Source organism: Schistocerca piceifrons, chromosome 10 (genome assembly GCF_021461385.2).
Source record: "Schistocerca piceifrons isolate TAMUIC-IGC-003096 chromosome 10, iqSchPice1.1, whole genome shotgun sequence".
Classification (NCBI taxonomy): Eukaryota; Metazoa; Arthropoda; class Insecta; order Orthoptera; family Acrididae; genus Schistocerca; species Schistocerca piceifrons.
The window spans coordinates 11,532,201-11,553,209 of NC_060147.1; positions in this window are offsets into that span (position 1 = coordinate 11,532,201).

Genomic DNA, 21,009 nt, shown 5'->3' on the forward strand with positions numbered 1-21,009 from the left:
CAGCTGAGAACGAAGTTGAACTGATCTAGATGACAGACACAGGTGTGACACCCCATTCAGCTTCAACTCCACAACAGTCATCTCAAAGGTAAGGATCAGCCACTGCTCATAACACATCAGAAATGCAAGGCCTACTGTCCTAATAACAAGTTATACAAACCAGAGATGATAGTATTTTTTATTCAATTCAAATCCATACCACTACACCAGCTGCTGGATCCATAAGTTGAAAAACAGAATCTGGCAATCATTCACCTTAGGTCCTACACACACACACACACACACACACACACACACACACACATGCACGCTCACATGCACACATACATACAATCCACATACACACACAACCCACACACACACACACACACACACACACATTTACACACAACCCACCCACACACACACACACACACACACACACACACACACTCACACATACATACAACACACACATACACACACACACACACACACACACACACACACAACACACACACACACACAACCCACAAACACACAACCCACAAACACACACACACACACACACACACACACACACACACACACACACACACAACCCCGCCCCCCCCACGCACATTCACACATACATACAACACACACACACACACACACACACACACACACACACACACACACTTGTGATGCTGTATGCAGAACACTCATCTGAGAAGCCAACATGCCGCCACTCCTGTGTCCGGTGTTGTCGTTGGCTGCACCACTGTCAGTATTCAAGTATTCAACGTTAGGTGGCTAGAGTGCAAAATAAGACAGTAGTGAAGTGAATTGGAGAGAAAAAAGCTTTATTGCACATCCTGGCTAAACGAAGGGATCGGATCATAGAACGCATCCCGAGACATTGAGGATCATTCAGTTTGGAAATTAAACAAAGCTGCTCTTTCCAACTGCCTTACCAGCATACACAATACATGCAGTTCTTTCCGCCAAGTGCGAGCAAGAAGAAAGAGAAAGCTTCTACTATACATGTAATTTTTAAAAAAATCATCACAGATATTGAGTAGAAAAGTTTAAAACTGGTCTTACATAAAATGTCGTTTGAATATTATAAAAGTTTGCAAAAATATTTATCTAAATGACTTCACAAAATTAGTACTTTTATTTTTTACCTAACTCAACTACACAAATTTTACATACGTTTTCAGTGGAATAGAGATTTTGAGTTACAAATTATATTTTACGCAAATTATATTTTACACAAATTTCCTATTTACATTTATGTGAAGATCTCAACCCCCAGTAGTATCGTAGGTTTTATAATACTTATTCATTACATCACAAGGTGAATATAACCAATCTCTGGATTAAAGACGATGAAAACACTAACTACAACGCGATCCTCTAGCAGACGGCCAACACTCGAAAAGCAATTTCCGAATGGGAAACTGCCGCAGAATCTTCCCTTACATACAGAGTCTAGATTCGTCACTCCTACCTAGTTCGTGCACTTGCGATGAAGCGCTAATCATTTCCACATATTAGGTCCACAACTGAGCTTCCCCGTTTTGCAATAGGTGGCAGTAGTGTAAGTGGTAGGTTATAAGTGTCATGCAATAAACTTAGGTATACAAGACGCTGAGGAATGAAATAAATAGGAACTGCAGGGAAGCTAAGACGAAATGGCTGCAGGAAAAATGTGAAGACATCGAAAAAGATATGATTGCCGGAAGGACAGACTCAGCATACAGGAAAGTCAAAACAACCTTTGGTGACATTAAAAGCAACGGTGGTAACATTAAGAGAGCAACGGGAATTCCACTGTTAAATGCAGAGGAGAGAGCAGATAGGTGGAAAGAATACATTGAAAGCCTCTATGAGGGTGAAGATTTGTCTGATGTGCTAGAAGAAGAAAGTCGATTTAGAAGAGATAGGGGATCCAGTATTAGAATCGGAATTTGAAAGAGCTTTGGAGGACTTACGGTCAAATAAGGCAGAAGGGATAGATAACATTCCATCAGAATTTCTAAAATCATTGGGGGAAGTGGCAACAAAACGACTATTCACGTTGGTGTGTAGAATATATGAGTCCGGCGACATACCATCTGACTTTCGGAAAAGCATCATCCACACAATTCCGAAGACGGCAAGAGCTGACAAGTGCTAGAATTATGGCACAATCAGCCTAACAGCTCATGCATCGAAGCTGCTTACAAGAATAATATACAGAAGAATGGAAAAGAAAATTGAGAATGCGCTAGTTGACGATCAGTTTGGCTTTAGGAAAAGTAAAGGGACGAGAGAGGCAATTCTGACGTTACGGCTAATAATGGAAGCAAGGCTAAAGAAAAATCAAGACACTTTCATAGGATTTGTCGACCTGGAAAAAGCGTTCGACAATATAAAATGGAGCAAGCTGTTCGAGATTCTGAAAAAAGTAGGGGTAAGCTATAGGGAGAGACGGGTCATATACAATATGTACAACAACCAAGAAGCAATGATGGAAATAAAAGAAAGGTTCAGGAGTGGAATTAAAATACAAGGTGAAAGGATATCAATGATACGATTCGCTGATGACATTGCTATCATGAGTGAAAGTGAAGAAGAATTAAATGATCTGCTGAACGGAATGAACAGTCTAATGAGTACACAGTATGATTTGAGAGTAAATCGGAGAAAGACGAAGGTAATGAGATGTAGTAGAAAACAGCGAGAAACTTAACATCAGGATTGATGGTCACGATGTCAATGAAGTTAAGGAATTCTGCTACCTAGGCAGTAAAATAACCAATGACGGACGGAGCAAAATGGTTCAAATGGCTCTGAGCACTATGGGACTCAACTGCTGAGGTCATTAGTCCCCTAGAACTTAGAACTAGTTAAACCTAACTAACCTAAGGACATCACAAACATCCATGCCCGAGGCAGGATTCGAACCTGCGACCGTAGCGGTCTTGCGGTTCCAGACTGCAGCGCCTTTAACCGCACGGCCACTTCGGCCGGCACGGACGGAGCAAGGAGGACATCAAAAGCAGACTCGCTATGGCAAAAAAGGCATTTCTGGCCAAGAGAAGTCTACTAATATCAAATACCGGCCTTAATTTGAGGAATAAATTTCTGAGGATGTACGTCTTGAGTACAGTATTGTATGGTGGTGAAACATGGACTGTGGGAAAACCGGAACAGAAGAGAATCGAAGCATTTGAGATGTTGTGCTATAGACGAATGTTGAAAATTAGGTGGACTGATAAGATAAGGAATGAGGAGGTTCGACGCAGAATCGGAGAGGAAAGGAACATGTGAAAAACACTGATAAGGAGAAGGGAAAGGATGATAGGACATCTGCTAAGACATGAGGGAATGACTTCCATGGTACTAGAGGGAGCTGTAGAGGGCAAAAACTGTAGAGGAAGACAGAGATTGGAATACGTCAGGCAAATAATTGAGGACGTTGGTTGCAAGTGCTACTCTGAGATGAAGAGGTTAGCACAGGAAAGGAATTCGTGGCGGGCCGCATCAAACCAGTCAGTAAACTGACGAAAAAAAAAAAAGGTCAACATAAAGCCATCAAACTATTAGTAGATTTGCGGCTGCGTCGCTGCTTTAACACAAAGAAACCTGCGGCTGAGGCTCATAAAATACTGGGTAAGACCTATGGTGAAGCAGCTGTCGGTGAAAGAGCGTGCAGAGAAATGGTTCCAACGCTTCAAGAACGGTGATTTTGGACGTCGAACACCGCCACAGCAGTGGGAAAGAGAAGGTTTTCGATGCTGCTCAAACCATAGGAAACAATGGCAGGAAATTGTTATCGAAAGTAGCCGACGCGTTTGATCCGAGCACTGAAAGACGAATGTTCAAAATACAGCGATACAGATGGAAAGGGATTTTTCAAGACGACAATGCTCGACCCCATTTCGCAAACGCCGTCAAAACACACGCTGAAACGTTGAAACGGTGAGTCCTACCCCACCCACCGTATTCTTCAGACATTGCTGCCTCCGACAACCACATTTTTCGATCAATGGCACAAGGCATGGCTGACCAGACCAACACTTACGGCCTTATACCAACAAGTGCAAAATTGGAACGAAACTCACTGGCAGATTAAAACTGATTTCCGGACCGAGACTCGAACTCGGGGCTTTTGCCTTTCGCGGGCAACTACTCTACCAACTGAGCTACCCAAGCACGATTCATGCTGTCAGGACAGGGCGTGAGTCGTGCTTGGGTAGCTCAGATGGTAGAGCACTTCCTGCAAAAGGCAAAGGTCCCGAGTTCGAGTCTCGGTTCGGCACACAGTTTTAATCTGCCAGTAAGATTCATAACCGCGCACACTCCGCTGCAGAGTGAAAATCTCATTCTGAAAATTGGATCGATCCATGGATCTCCTCAAAAAACGCCCAGTTCATCCGTCGCGGGATTTGTATACTATCCAAAAGATCTGAGAAAGCAGTAGTTAGCAATGAGCAATACTTTGAACCGTAAAAGTTTCGTAAGTTTTCCACTAGAACGCCCCGAACTTACAGAAACACCCAAAGCAAAGTTGTAGAACTAATCCAAGGATATATTAAACTTCATGCCAATTTGACGTTCCTCGCTTGCTATCTCCATACATTGCGATTTTAATGACCAAAAACGTAAGTTCTAAAATGTTTTCTACGTTAACGTGACACCCCCCTCCACCCCTCTGCACTGTGATGAGTGTGTTTACAGTTTTTTTTTACCCCGTTTGTCTCCCCACGTCACTGTTACGAGCAAACCGGCGTCAGACCGCAGATTTCATTGCAACACCCCTGCTCGCCACTACTTCGCGACAGCGCACGACCACAAATCTCGGCCGGAGCTAAACAAAACACTCGCGGTACTGGCTCGTGCACGCGACAACCTGCAGACCGGTCGCCCGGCAACTCCGGCGAAGCCTGGCTAAATCACACACGTGTCGCAGCCGGGAACTTCAGACACCTCAGCTGCTCGTTCTTGCGTTACTAAACGATGATGTCACACACTGGCGCTCACACCTGTAGTGCATCTGAACTACACTAACTGTGTTTATGCGGGGGTCGTTCAGAAACGACTTTTATATGGTGCTATTGACATGACATATTAGTATTGTTTTAAAATTTGTTTTTTCTCCCTGTTCAAAAATTCGTAGATTAGACAATGGACGTGAAGCTTGCGTGCAGTGAGCGATCAAAGAAACAGTATTGCGCAAAAATGGAATTTACGCGAAGGCTTTCGTTGGATGATTTTCATAAAGCCGTAACTCAACAATAATGTCTCAAGTCATTTCGTTCAATTTTTCGTAACTTTTTTCTGAGGGGTAAAAGATTTTTCTGGTGTATTTTTGGGTGCTCGTATCGGACGAAGTGCATAAAGTATTCAATCTCATGCAATTTTGACATAAAATCACAATTTGTGAGGTTTACAAACTGTAGCAATGTAACCACCATAAGAAGGCCAGTATTTTTTAATTTTGTTACCTGCCACAGAGGGTAGTTTTAATTTATTGGGCCTGATTAGATAGTCGTGCAAAAGACCAGCAACGCATAAAGAATATGTGGCCAACTAGAACAAAGAAAATTAGACCGAAAAACATTCTGTCTGATTCTTTGATGGCAAAATTTTTAAAAAAAAATAGAGTACTCCTGCCTCAAGTTCACCAAACACTCGCAATTATGAAACAATTTCTTAAAGCACTACATAAAGATGGCGACACTTTCACGTATGTCGCAAGTACACTACTGGCCATTAAAATTGCTACACCACGAACATGGCTCAAATGGCTCTGAGCACTATGGGACTTAACATCTATGGTCATCAGTCCCCTAGAACTTAGAACTACTTAAACCTAAGTAACCTAAGGACATCACACACGTCCATGCCCGAGGCAGGATTCGAACCTGCGACCGTAGCGGTCACGCGGTTCCAAACTGAAGCGGCTAGAACCGCACGGCCACACCGGCCGGCCACACCATGAAGACGACGTGCTAGATACGCGAAATTTAACCAACAGGAAGAAGATGCTGCGATATGCAAATGATTAGCTTTTCACAACATTTACACAAGGCTTCCGCCGGTGGCGACGTCTACAATGTGCTGAGCCGAGGAAAGTCTCCAACCGATTTCTCATACACAAACAGCAGTTGACCGGCCTTGCCTCGTGTAAGGAGGAGAAATGCGTACCATCACGTTTCCGAATTTTATAAAGGTCGGATTGTAGCCTATCGCGATTGCGCTTTATCGTACCGCGACATTGCTGCTCGCGTTGGTCGAGACCAATGACTGTTAGCCGAATATGGAATCGGTGGGTTCAGGAGGGTAATACGTAACACCGTGCTGGATCCCAACGGCCTCGTATCACTAGCAGTCGAGATGACAGGCATCTTATCAGCACGGCTGTAACGGATCGTGCAGCAACGTCTCGATCCCGGAGTCAACAGATGGGGACGTTTGCAAGGCAACAACCATATGGACGAACAGTTCGACGACGTTTGCAGCAGCAAGGACTGTCAGCTGGGAGACCACGGCTGCGGTTACACTTGACGCTGCATCACAGACAGGAGCGCGTGCGATGGTGTACTCAACGACGAACGTGGGTGCACGAATGGCAAAACGTCATTATTTCGGATGAATCCAGGTTCTGTTTACAGCATCATGATGGTAGCATCCGTGTTTGGCGACATCGCGGTGAACGCACATTGGAAGCGTGTATTCGTCATCGCCATACCCGGCGTGATGGTATGGGGCGCCATTGGTTACACGTCTCGGTCACCTGTTTTTCGCATTGGCGGCACTTTGAACAGTGGACGTTACATTCCAGATGTGTTACGACCCGTGGCTCTACCCTTCATTCGATCCCTGCGAAACCCTACACTTCAGCAGGATAATGTACGGCCGCATGTTGCAGGTCCTGTACGGGCCTTTCTGGATACAGAAAATGTTCGACTGCTGCCCTGGCCAGCATATTCTCCAGATCTCTCAATAATTGAAAACGTCTGGTCAATGGTGGCCGACCAACTGGCTCGTCACAATACGCCAGTCACTACTCTTGATGAACTGTGGTATCGTGTTGAAGCTGCATGGGCAGCTGTACCTGTACACTCCATCCAAGCTCTGTTTGACTCAATGCCCAGGCGTATCAAGGCCGTTATTAGGGCCAGAGGTGGTTGTTCTGGGTACTGATTTCTTAGGATCTATGCCCCCAAATCGCGTGAAATTGTAATCACATGTCAGTTCTAGTATAATATATTCGTCCAATCAATACCCGTTTATCATCTGCATTTCATGTTGGTGTATCAATTTTAATGGCTAGTAGTGTAGGTTACCGAAGCTTCCAGAAGGAAAGCTGAAACAAGGTTCTGATATTCGTGAACGGAGGGAAGACGAAACATTTCAAGGCGTTTTCATTACAAGAACAGCGTCCAATGATTCGTTTGCGCCATCCGCGTGCTGTGGCAACGAGTGAAATTGATCGCCTCTTGAGTGAGGCACGTGTCGATGGTGCCTTCGGAGTGTGTAATATCCGTTCATCGGTGCGACAGTTCGAAGAAGGCAGAACGTCCTTTCACTACAAACCGAGATAATGTCAGCCGCGCACCAGCCGGGCTGAAGACATCATCGAGCGAGTGCAGAAAGTTGTTTTGGGGGATCGCTGAAAGAGTGCGGAACACGTCGCCTCGAATGTTGGCATTTCCGCGGAATCTGTGCACATGAAGGCTTGAAACTGCGGAAAGCGTCCTCCAAGGAGGTGGCCACGAATGCTGGCGGACGACCACAAGGTTGAAATGGCTCTGAGCACTATGGGACTTAACTTCTGAGGTCATCAGTCCCCTAGAACTTCGAACTACTTAAACCTAACTAACCTAATAACATCACACACATCCATGCCCAAGGCAGGATTCGAACCTGCGACCTTAGCGGTCTCGCGGTTCCAGACTGTAGCGCCTAGAGCCGCTCGGCCACCCAGATGGCTTCCATAGGATCTACATCAGGCGAATTTCGTCGCCGAGACATCAACGTGAGTTCACTATAATGCTCCTCGAACCACTGTAGCACGGTTCTGGCTACGAGACAGGGACAATTATACTGCTGAAAGATGATAGCGCCGTCGGTGAAGACACTAAGCACGAACGGATGCAGGTGGTTTTCAGCTGTCAGCGAGTCTTGATTACTACCGCAGGCCCACGCAGGCACAGCAGAATGTCTCCCATAGCATAATAGTGTTCCCACCAACATAAGTCTGTGGTCCGCTGCAGGTTTCGAGCCGCCGTTCACTTCGATGACAGCGTTTATGGAAATGATCATCAACCTAGTGTAGCAGAAATGTGTTTCACTCGAAGAGTCAACAGGTTTCCATTAATCGACGCTCGAATCACGATGGTCCCGTGACCACTGCAGTGTCGTTGGCCCAAGAAGTGAACACACAGGGGTGATTTCCTGCGGAACTCCAAGTTGAACAATGTACGATGCGCTTTGAAACACTTGTGCATGCACCAGCATTGCGCTCTTCCGGCAGGGATGCCTCTGATCATCTTCTATCCTACTTTACAGAGCAGATAATGCTCCGAACCTTACGTTCTGTGAAGAGTCGAGAACGTCCAATCATTTAGGCCTAGTAATAGTATCACTGTCGTCCTACCTCTTTCCATAGATGTTCACGACAGTAGCACGTGAACATTCGACCAGCTTCGCCCTTTTCGAGATAGTCTCTCACAGGCTCTGTGTAATAATAACGTACCCTTTGTCAAAGTCGCTTATCTCAAAGGATTTCCCCGTCTGCAGCTCGTGTCTTCGCTAGGGTGATCCCCGTACGTGTCTGCTCCACTTACACGTTCTCTTTATCGTGTCACGTGCCCGCAGCGCCACCACACGGCATCAACCCTTGCGCTTATCAGTGTACTGGAGAACGAACTTCTTTCAGCACAGATTGGCAGACGGCCGGAAAAGGATGCACATGTGCTCTTTCAGCAAGACAACGCACCAGTGCTTTGAGCGAACGCCACGTTGCAGCTTCTTCGTGACAACGCTCACGTGCCTTCTCGTTCTCCCTACTCACCTGACCTGGCTCTTGGCGTCTTCTGGCTGTTTGCAACAAAAAAAGACATTTTGTGTTGTATACATAGTTCCGCGTAGTCAGCGCGTACACAACTTTCCCACTGGAGCGCGCCCCACTAAGCACAACAGCGCAGGCGCAGCGCCCCTCCGTCTCTGCACTACGAGATGGCGCTGCCTTAGAGACGGACCAAATTCTGCTTCCACCAATCCGCGTATTAATATGTAACGCAGCCAATGAGATTGCTGCTAATGTAGAACCTTTTCTCCTCGCAGATCACACTCGCGCCGTGATACATGAATGCACGAGGTATTATAACGAGTGTACAGACCTCCGATTAGTCAGCCTGCATTTGTCTGTACCAGTCTATAGTCAAGTTTCAGTCTGCGCCTAATAAGATTACCATGTTCCTGTACATAGCCATGAAGATAAATGAATAGACACTTTGTTAAGTATCAGAGATATGTGAGAATAAGATTAACGTACCAAGACCAAAGGAACTTCAGATAGTCAATTGTAAACAGCATCCAGAATCAAGTTACGTAATGTCTATGTTTTTTATTATTTTAATAAATGTGTGTGAAAATTAATCAAGTTCTGTTTAAAGTTGGTCACCGTCAATCTGCTACTCTAAGCGTGCAAGTGGCATTTCTATCGTCTGACCTAACGGCAGAAGATAAACACGCCACGATAAGACCACAAGACATATTGCTGACACTTGCCTACCTCGTTAGAGCGACAAGTCAAATAATCTGATGGTGTGTGTATCGAAGGTCTTACAGTACGCACACCACATTTTGCATGTTGGCACATTCCCTAGCCGTGCTGCTATTGCATCAGCGTTCTTCCTGTGACGAAACCAGGTTGAAGCATTCGCAGCGGCCATCAAATCGCTGTGTAGACATTGCGAAATATGTGCATGGATATTGTGCCCAGAAGTGACACAAGCATCATAGTTTTCCTGTGACTAGTTCGTGAGAAATAACATCGGACGTTTCATAGTTTTAATGCAGCTTGCACCAATTTGGAGAACTTCATCGTGGTCGTGATTCTGTAAGCGACGAAACAGGAACATGGACCAAAATCGGCTGCTGCTCCGAAATACGAGGATGCTGCGGCTAACATCTCTGAAGAGGAACGGCAACTGAATTACCGTGAGACACAGGCGCCGTCTTTAGGCATACCGTAGACTACTGCGAATCTGATTCCGAACGAACATTTAGCTGTGAAAGACCTCTCTATCCGACGGGTCCACCGCTGTGTGAAACAAGATCACAAGATCATAAAGGTGGTTCATGCCAGCTGGTGCAAGGATACCGTCGAAACATATGAAATTAAAAATCCGTGTACAGCGTCGTAACAGCATACGAAACATGAACATGTTTGCATGAGCCGAAATCTGCTTGCGTGCTCCAGGACGAACTGAAACCAACAGAAGCAGTTCGTTCGGAATGGATACCCCAGAAAATGATTGCTTCTTTCTTCGGTTACTTTGGACACTTCGTGATCTTTGCTGATGTAATTATTGCGGATGTAATTATTGTTAATGCTACACGGTATCGACACCAATGCAAAAGTATGCGCTACCTAATAATTTCCAAAAACGCCGGGCGTAAGAACGGGATATTCCGGGGCTCATACCTCGGGTTATATCCGTAATAGAAAGGTAAAATCAACTGTGTTCAATAGCCCTTGGCCTACCGAGCATTTGTACGAGGGTCGTTCAATAAAAAATCATTCACAGTTTTTTTTAAAAAAAACGCCATTAATATACATAGACAAAAGTCCTTGTCGGTCTTCACGCTTGATGTTTGTTCTGTGCGCCGGTGAAGTTTCGAACCGTTCTGGCATATGGCAGAACCGCAGTACAACGTCTAAATGGCGTCTACATACGACTCACGTTACGAGCAGCGTGCTGTTATTGAATTCTTATGTGCGGAAAGAGAGACCGTGGTGAAGATCCATAAACGTTTGCGTGCAGTGTATCGCGATGCTGCAGTTGATAGGAGTACAACTGGGCGATGGGTAAAGAAAGGTACAGCCTCAGGAAATACATAAACACAGATCCATGATCAGCCACGCTCGGGACGTCCTGTCACAGCCACTGCTCCAGACGTGCTGAATCGTGCGGATGCCGTAATTCGTAGCGATCGGCGCATCACAACTCGACACTTGGCTCTACAGTTGTCGGTTGGCATTGGAGGTGCGTCTGCAATGATTGGGACTCTGGGATATTCAAAGAGTTGCTCACGGTGGGTTCCACGAATGCTCACAGCGGACCACAAGATTCAAGGAAAGGCCATGTCATCTGAGTTACTGGAGCGTTTTGTGACCGACGGAGAGGCCTTTCTGTCACGGATCGTTACTGGGGACAAACGCTGGGTGCAGCACTTTGCGCCAGAAACGAAAAGGCAGTCCACGGGGTGGCATCATTTTCATTCACCACAAAAGAAGAAATTCAAGACAACCATTTCTGCCGGGAAAGTCCTGGTGACAGTCTTCTGGGATTATGATGGCGTCATTTTCGTGGATGTCATGCCAAAAGGGTCAACCACCAATTCAGAGGAATACGTGAAGACTCTGAATAATCTTTTCCGACGTGTGCGCTCGGACAAGAATCCAGCAGAAATCTTGCCCCAACACGATAACGCACGCCCACATACAATTCTGACAGCCCGGGATCACATCGCCAAATTGGGTTGGACATCACTGCCTCTACTGCATTGGCTTCTTACTTAGCTTGCATTTATCGCGAATCTCTTGCCCAACGTAAAGTCCCGAGCGAATGAAAAAAAGCGGAGATGACGCCTGTATATCAGAAGGGTAGAAGGACGGATACTCAAAATTACAGACCAATATCCTTAACATCGGTTTGTTGCAGGATTCTCGAACATATACTCAGTTCGAATATAACGAATTTCCTTGAGACAGAGAAATTGCTGTCCATGCATCACCACGGCTTTAGAAAGCATTGCTCCTGCGAAACGCAACTTGCACTTTTTTCACGTGATATCTTGTGAAGCTTGGATGAAGGGTATAAGACGGATGCCACATTCCTTGACTTCCGGAAAGCGTTTGATTCGGTGCCCCACTGCAGACTCCTAACTAAGGTACGATCATATGGGATTGGTTCCCAAATATGTGAGTGGCTCGAAGACTTCTTAAGTAATAGAACCCAGTACGTTGTCCTCGATGGTGAGTATTCATCGAAAGTGAGGGTATCATCTGGAGTGCCCCAGGGAAGTGTGGTAGGTCCGCTGTTGTTTTCTATCTACATAAATGCACTTTTGAATAGGGTGGATAGCAATGTGCGGCTGTTTGCTGATGATGCTGTGGTGTACGGGAAGGTGTAGTCGTTGAGTGACTGTAGGAGGATACAAGATGACTTGGACAGGATTTGTGATTCGTGTAAGGAATGGCAGCTAACTCTAAATATAGATAAATGTAAATTAATGCAGATGAGTAGGAAAAAGAATCTCGTAATGTTTGAATACTCCATTAGTAGTGTAGCGCTTGACACAGTCACGTCGATTAAATACTTGGGCGTAATATTGCAGAGCGATATGAAGTGGGACAAGCATGTAATGGCAGTTGTGGGGAAGGTGGATATTCGTCTTCGGTTCATTGGTAGAATTTTGGGAAGATGTGGTTCATCTGTAAAGGAGACCTCTTATAGAACACTAATACGACCTATTCTTGAGTACTGCTCGAGCGTTTGGGATCCCTATCAGGTCGGATTGAGGGAGGACATAGAGGCAATTCAGAGGCGGGCTGCTAGATTTGTTACTGGTAGGTTTGAATATCACGCGAGTGTTACGAAAATGCGTCAGGAACTCGGGTGGGAGTCTCTAGAGGAAAGGAGGCGTTCTTTTCGTGAATTGCTGAGGAAATTTAGAGAACCAGCATTTGAGGCTGACTGCAGTACAATTTTACAGCCCCAATTTATATTTCGCGGAAAGACCACAAAGGTAAGATAAGAGAGATTAGGGCTCGTACAGAGGCATATAGGCAGTCATTTTTCCCTCGTTCTGTTTGGGAGTGGAACAGGGAGATAAGATGCTAGTTGTGGTACGAGGTACCCTCCGCCACGTACCATATGTTATTGCGGAGTATGTATGTAGATGTAGATGTAGATCCACCCTACAGTCGAGACCTGGCTCCCACGGACTTCCATCTCTTTGGGCCGCTTAAAGATTTTCTTTTGGGAACACTCTCTGAAGATGACGAGAGTGTCAGTCGTGCAGTGAAAACATGGCTACGCTTACAGGACAAGAGCTTTTATCAGCAGTGAATACATATGCTCCCACAACATTGGCCTACGGCGATACGTAGAAAAATAGGACATGGACAAGACATGTTGAAGTATATTGTCGCTAAATTATGACTGTTAACAATAAATGTGTTCTGAGAAAAAAGATGTGGGTCATTACTTACTGAACGACCGTCGTTTTCCAAAGGAAGGATCGTCTTACTGTGACTACTCTACAGTACAGGATCACGGTATGAATATTATACACTTCCGTCAGCATAGGGAAATGGAGGAGATCGGTTCGTTTCTCTTACATTAAATTGGTCTACCGTGCGTCTTAAAGGGCTTATGGAAGCACCATTTAGTCATAGGCGGTTCCTGAGAAAATCCGAAAAACGTGGTTCTTGGATACCAAAACGGAGCCGCGGATTCAAAGACGGGTATGCGGAGCAATAGTCTGCTATTTTTATCACATATTCTTAAGATCCCGATGTCGAACAAGTTTGACAATTTCCTTGACACCTTCATCCGTTTCTGAGGTACAGCGTTCAAAGATGCCGTACCTGTACACGCAAAATCTGCTTATAAAGTGACGTAGCACGCAGAAATATGCTGTAAATTGTCTCCTTTGTCATCGTAAGGGTTATGAGAAAATCATGCTGTAAAACTGAAGCAATGCAAAATTTTTGTGCAAGTATAATACGGTCTGAGGTATGAAATTAGTTTTCCGTTATTTCAGCTTCACTAAAGTAACCTGGCGAATTTTTCCTGACCCATGACTTCTTTTTATATGAGTGACATGCCTTGTTGTGGCAGGGAAAAGATAAAAACCAGCGGAAAATTCTCCTATCGAAGCACACGAAAGGCGAAATGCTCCTGATTAAATGTCTGACTGAAAACTGCCTTATTCTACCTTACTCAGCACCATTTTTCCCATGCGGACTTATTCGCGCTTTTTTATACTGAGAGGGGAAGAGAAAGTGGCACGGGGAGAGGAAGAGAAAAGTAATAAGTACTGGATGATTGTAGACAGTGCCTATAATAGATAAAGACCAAAGGAGACATTGCCAGTGTGACAGAAGGCGAGGGACACAGTGGCAGTGGAACGCAATTGGCAGTGAATGAACAGTGACAGGAAAACCGTGAAGAAAACAGTGCCACTGGGAGAGGAATAAAGAGAAGGAGAAAGTGGAAGTTAGTGACAGCCAGGTGTAATGATAGACAGAGTCTACAATGCCAACGAGAAAGAGAGTGATAATGACAGTGGGTAGGGACAATAGCAGTGGGAAGGAGTGAGTGAGACAGTTGCAGAAAGAGAAAGCAAGAGGGAGATAGTGACAACGAGAGGAGAGAGAGTGACAGAGAGACACAAAAAGATAATGACAATGAGCTGGGTTGAATGAGTGAGAGAGAATGGGCAAGTGTGAGTGGATAAGAATGAGCTACTACTTACAGCGATGGATTAGTGGGTGTGAGTGAGTTACAATTGGGAGAGCTTTTGGGTGTGAGATGGGAGCTGCATGTTAAAAACAGTGCAAACATTTTCGCATGGCAGATTTTTCAGAGAAATTTTTAAAGGTACTGAAAAAGATAGAAAGAGGCAGCTAGTACCCCACTTTTCAGTCAAGAGTCTTTCTAATTAAACACCAGCGTATTCGCCTTTTCCGTGCTCCGATAGGATTATTTTTCCGCTGGTATACCAGTTTGTTAACCACAAGCCATTAATTAAACCATGAAACAAAACCTAAAAAACGCCGCTTCAATCTGCAACGGGACACTAGCAGCTGTCACACACAGCATGTCACCCAACTGATTATTTGACAGAGAAAAACATGGAATTGACGTCAAACTACTGGTATTCACCTGATTTCGTCGATTAAATTACTGCTTGCTGTATGTTGAGATGCAATGTGGTTGCGACATGAATTATACCCCTGTCTCACTCGTTTCACCTTTACTGCTTATCTCGCACATCCTTCGACTTTTATAACTACAGTTTGGGTTCCGGACTATCCTTTCGTTGCCACTATTATATCGCTTAATCTGAAACTATGAAATAGGGCAATAAATTAGCAACATGTAAATTTCGTTTTAGACGGTTTTTAAACGAATGCCATAATATTTTTTTATGATCAGAAAAACGGACGATCTGTAGCACAGTTTATTTTAATTACAAATAAATCTCATCATTCGATTGTTTATGGGCAGATCTAACATGGCTTATGTTACGGAAGTACTGCGTCTGGCATGTACATTACTAGTTTCGTTGAAGCAGTGTAATGGCTGTTGGTGAGCTTACGGTATCAAGTAACAGTTATCTGCGGGCCTTAGGGCGTACCGGATCTCGTAATACTTCTCTTCTCGAAAACGCATTAGAATTGTAGGCGCTTCTCAGAAAGACTCGCACAGCAAACACGACAGATAGCTTGGCGTTAATGTTTCTCGGGTGTCCGACAGATAGACGAACGCACATTACACACAAGAAAGAGTATGACTGTGTGTGTGTGTGTGTGTGTGTGTGTGTGTGTGTGTGTGTGTGTGTGTGTGTGTGTGTGTGTGTGGTTGCGAGAGAGAGAGAGAGAGAACTGCAGTTGATTAACAACTAAATTATTATACAGGGTGTTACAAAAAGGTAAGGCCAAACTTTCAGGAAACATTCCTCACACACAAAGAAAGAAAATACGTTATGTGGACATGTGTCCGGAAACGCTTACTTTCCATGTTAGAGCTCATTGTATTACTTCTCTTCAAATCCCATTAATCATGCAATGGAAACACAAAGCAACAGAGCGTACCAGCGTGACTTCAAACACTTTGTTACAGGAAATGTTCAAAATGTCTTCCGTTAGCGAGGGTACATGCATCCACCCTCCGTCGCATGGAATCCCTGATGCGCTGATGCAGCCCTGGAGAATGGCGTATTGTATCACAGCCGTCCACAATACGAGCACGAAGAGTCTCTACATTTGGTACCGGGGTTGCGTAGACAAGAGCTTTCAAATGCCCCCATAAATGAAAGTCAAGAGGGTTGAGGTCAGGAGAGCGTGGAGGCCATGGAATTGGTCCGCCTCTACCAATCTATTGGTCACCGAATCTGTTGTTGAGAAGCGTACGAACACTTCGACTGAAATGTGCAGGAGTTCCATCGTGCATGAATAACATGTTGTGTCGTACTTGTAAAGGCACGTGTTCTAGCAGCACAGGTAGAGTATCCCGTATGAAATCATGATAACGTGCTCCATAGAGCGTAGAACATGGGGCCCAATCAGGACATCACCGACAATGCCTGCCCAAACGTTCACAGAAAATCTGTGTTGATGACGTGATTGCACAATTGCGTACGGATTCTTGAAGCCCACACATGTCGATTGTGAAAATTTACAATTTGATCGCGTTGGAATGAAGCCTCATCCGTAAAGAGAACATTTGCACTGATATGAGGATTGACACATTGTTGGATGAACCATTCGCAGAAGTGTACCCGTGGAGTCCAATCAGCTGCTGACACTGCACACGCTGTACACGGTACGGAAACAACTGGTTCTCCCGTAGCTCTCTCCATACAATGACGTGGTCAACGTTACCTTGTACAGCAGCAACTTCTCTGACGCTGACATTAGGGTTATCGTCAACTGCACGAAGAATTGCCTCGTCCATTGCAGGTGTCCTCGTCGTTCTGGGTCTTCCCCAGTCGCGAGTCATAGGCTGGAATGTTCCGTGCTCCCTAAGACGCCAATCAATTGCTTCGAACGTCTTCGTGTCGGGACACCGTTCTGGAAATCTGTCTCGATACAAACGTATCGCGCCACGGCTATTGCCCCGTGCTAATCCATACATCAAATAGGCATCTGCAAACTCCGCATTTGTAAACATTGCACTGACTGCAAAACCACGTTCGTGATGAGCACTAACCTGTTGATGCTACGTACTGATGTGCTTGATGCTAGTACTGTAGAGCAATGAGTAACATGTCAACACAAGCAACGAAGTCAACGTTACCTTCCTTCAATTGGGCCAACTGGCGGTGAATCGAGGAAGTACAGTACATACTGACGAAACTAAAATGAGCTCTAACACGGAAATTAAGCGTTTCCGGACACATGTCCACATAACATCCTTTCTTTATTTGTGTGTGAGGAATGTTTCCCGAAAGTTTGGCCGTACCTTTTTGTAACACCCTGTATGCAACACTTCCATAAAAATTTCTACGTCTCATGTGAGGATGACGGCAAAATTATAATGAATGTTTAAGTGCGAATTTGGAGACGTAATTTAATTAATTAACAAAGAAAATAAAGTTTCTAAATGTATGTGCGTCCAATGTGATTTTTTGTGAATAAAGTCCTGTAGTTCGACTAAAGTACAGAGGTTGGATAAAAATATGGAGAAACTGCGAAAAATAAATGCTGGAACGTAAAAGCATATGCGAGCCAAGCCAGCATGTTGCATTTGACGACAAACGGCAACCTCTGCGATGCCCTCAATACGTTGCAAGTGTCAGACATAGTCAGAACAGAGCCTCGTACAGTTGTGAGTATATCATGTCGGAGATAAGCGAAATCGATCGTACTCAGATTGTTTGTACTCGAATGGTGAGAGCTTCCGTAACCAAGGAAGCCGCAGTGTTTGGTGTTTCAAGCGGGAACATACGGAAGAGTTATACGAGATTGCAGTGTCTTTGTTATTCTGATTACGATGCGAAGTTCCTTGCATGCATGTCCAAAGGTACTTTGCATCATAATCAGAATAACAAAGTCACTTCAGTGTCGTGTAAATGCAGGCAAGCGACTTTCAAGTAAAACGTCTGCCCTGTACGGGAATATACGTGATGGACATACGAGTCCAGGTCGTAGACACACGGTTGATGACATATGGAAGTTTGAGTGTGGCCCTGAGTCGTGCACGGATAGCCAAATGGTAAGGCGGCAGCTCGCGATAAGCGGGGAATCCGGGTTCGAGTCCTGGTCAGGCACAAATTGTCTTTGCCGTCATTCCATTATATAGTTGATGGTAGTCGTTATTGACAATTGCCAATTCATTTAATATGTACAAGATTTATACCGCTTGCACGGGAAGCGGACAACATCAACCACAAAGTCATAACGTGGACAGAAGTTTGTGTTGGCTGACCGTTAGTTACGATCACTCAAGATGATTGTGACGAAAAAACAAACGACAGTTGCTAAACCCGTTGCAGAACCTAATGTCGCACTCACCAACCCTCTCACAATAGAAAGAAAAAAAACACCAATGGAGCTCTATAAGCTGGGAACTGCAGGGCGGCAACTGGTTTCAACCCGACGTAGGGGTCATCTTCTGGGCGTTTACACTATTGGTCGACTGCTCGTAGTCTCACTCCTGTCTATATAACGGCAGGAAACTATATAGTCGACCAATGGTGTAAACGCCCAGAAGATGACCCCTACGTCGGGTTGAAACCGGTTGGCGGTATTATAACAGTACAGGGCTATTACAAATGATTGAAGCGATTTCATAAATTCACTGTAGCTCCATTCATTGACATATGGTCACGACACACTACAGATACGTAGAAAAACTCATAAAGTTTTGTTCGGCTGAAGCCGCACTTCAGGTTTCTGCCGCCAGAGCGCTCGAGAGCGCAGTGAGACAAAATGGCGACAGGAGCCGAGAAACCGTATGTCGTGCTTGAAATGCACTCACATCAGTCAGTCATAACAGTACAACGACACTTCAGGACGAAGTTCAACAAAGATCCACCAACTGCTAACTCCATTCGGCGATGGTATGCGCACTTTAAAGCTTCTGGATGCCTCTGTAAGGGGAAATCAACGGGTCGACCTGCAGTGAGCGAAGAAACGGTTGAACGCGTGCGGGCAAGTTTCACGCGTAGCCCGCGGAAGTCGACGAATAAAGGAAGCAGGGAGCTAAACGTACCACAGCCGACGGTTTGGAGAATCTTACGGAAAAGGCTAAAGCAGAAGCCTTACCGTTTACAATTGCTACAAGCCCTGACACCCGATGACAAAGTCAAACGCTTTGAATTTTCGGCGCGGTTGCAACAGTTCATGGAAGAGGATGCGTTCAGGGCGAAACTTGTTTTCAATGATGAAGCAACATTTTTTCTTAATGGTGAAGTGAACAGACACAATGTGCGAATCTGGGCGGTAGAGAATCCTCACGCATTCGTGTAGCAAATTCGCAATTCACCAAAAGTTAACGTGTTTTGTGCAATCTCACGGTATAAAGTTTACAGCCCCTTTTTCTTCTGCGAAAAAAACGTTACAGGACACGTGTATCTGGACATGCTGGAAAATTGGCTCATGCCACAACCGGAGACCGACAGCGCCAACTTCATCTTTCAACAGGATGGTGCTCCACCGCACTTCCATCATGATGTTCGGCATTTCTTAAACAGGAGATTGGAAAACCGATGGATCGGTCGTGGTGGAGATCATGATCAGCAATTCATGTCATGGCCTCCACGCTCTACCGACTTAACCCCATGCGATTTCTTTCTGTGGGGTTATGTGAAAGATTCAGTGTTTAAACCTCCTCTACCAAGAAACGTGCCAGAACTGCGAGCTCGCATCAACGATGCTTTCGAACTCATTGATGGGGACATGCTGCGCCGAGTGTGGGAGGAACTTGATTATCGGCTTGATGTCCGCCGAATCACTAAAGGGGCACATATCGAACATTTGTGAATGCCTAAAAAAACTTTTTGAGTTTTTGTATGTGTGTGCAAAGCATTGTGAAAATATCTCAAATAATAAAGTTATTGTAGAGCTGTGAAATCGCTTCAATCATTTGTAATAGCCCTGTAATAAATACGATTAAGACTGTTCTTGAATTATTAATCAATCATACTAATAGCTGCTTCTCTCCACAACCATGTTGTCAAAAAAAAAAAAAAACTGATGCAAATGCCGAAGCCATAAAACCTGGAGCAACGGCGGAAACTCATTTTCTGGGATGTGTCGTGTTTCACAATGTTTTCAGCTTTTGGCCGAGTTTACGTACCAAGAGTGTAAGGTAGGTGTTCGTCGATGATTTGGGCAGCCATATCGGTATTCTGTGGGTCCAATGCTTACTCTGCAGGGTCACGTAACTGCTAAGGATTATGTGACCATTTTGGCTGGTCAGGTCTGTCCCACGGTACAGTTTTTGTTCCTTAATGGTGACGCTGTATTCGAAGACGAGAGGGCCCCTGCTCACACAGCATGTATATCGTCGAGGACAGGTTTTGTGAGCCCGAGGATGAATTTTCACATCTCCCCTGGCCAGAGGAGACTTTGTGGTCTGTTTTCGATATAAGGGTATGTGATCGTTGTGCACCGCCTTCATTATTACCTGAACTTGGCCACAATTTTGCAGGAAGAATTGTATAAGATTTGTAAGGTGCCAGGACATGGGCACTTACACGGTAGCTTACCAACATTAGTATTAATAATAAAGGGAGTGGCAAGGGCATCAGGTCATGACTTTATTGACTTATAATGAATATGACGCACTCTCGAGTAGTGTTCCCTACATGTCTGCAGCACTGAGCCACGAAAAAGCGTCGGTGAAAAGTGTCGAAGTTAAGAATTGTAGAACATAAAGTCTCCAGATGGCCGTAGCTCGCCGGGCCGCCGTGGGCGGCAGGTAGCGGCCACCGGAAACGCGGGACAGTACGTCGCTTTTAGGGATCCGGAGCCACCTGCGCTGGGCAACACGTGGCCAAGACGGGCGTTATGACCTACTCGATCAT